Source organism: Myotis davidii, unplaced genomic scaffold, assembly GCF_000327345.1.
Source record: "Myotis davidii unplaced genomic scaffold, ASM32734v1 scaffold27, whole genome shotgun sequence".
NCBI classification, from domain to species: Eukaryota; Metazoa; Chordata; class Mammalia; order Chiroptera; family Vespertilionidae; genus Myotis; species Myotis davidii.
The window spans coordinates 451,840-452,130 of NW_006297821.1; positions in this window are offsets into that span (position 1 = coordinate 451,840).

Below are 291 nucleotides of genomic sequence, written 5' to 3' on the forward strand. Positions count from 1 at the left end.
CCACAAATGTCACGGTGTTGCTGAGGAGGAGCCGCTCCACGGTCCCCCTGGGGAGTGGGTGTCTGCGGGCAGTGCTTCCTCTCCGAGCAGCCAGCTGCCCGCACACGCACCAAAGTGTATGTGGAGCTACTCAAATTAGTCTCTTCTCAAATGAATCATTTTTGTTGGCAAATTCAGTTTTTTTAGGTGTTTGCTTAAATTAGTAGGTAAAAAATGAAAACGCTAAATTATACATGATACAGATATTGGAAGCAATTTTCAAGGAAATTAAAGTTTGGGGGAAATTTTAAG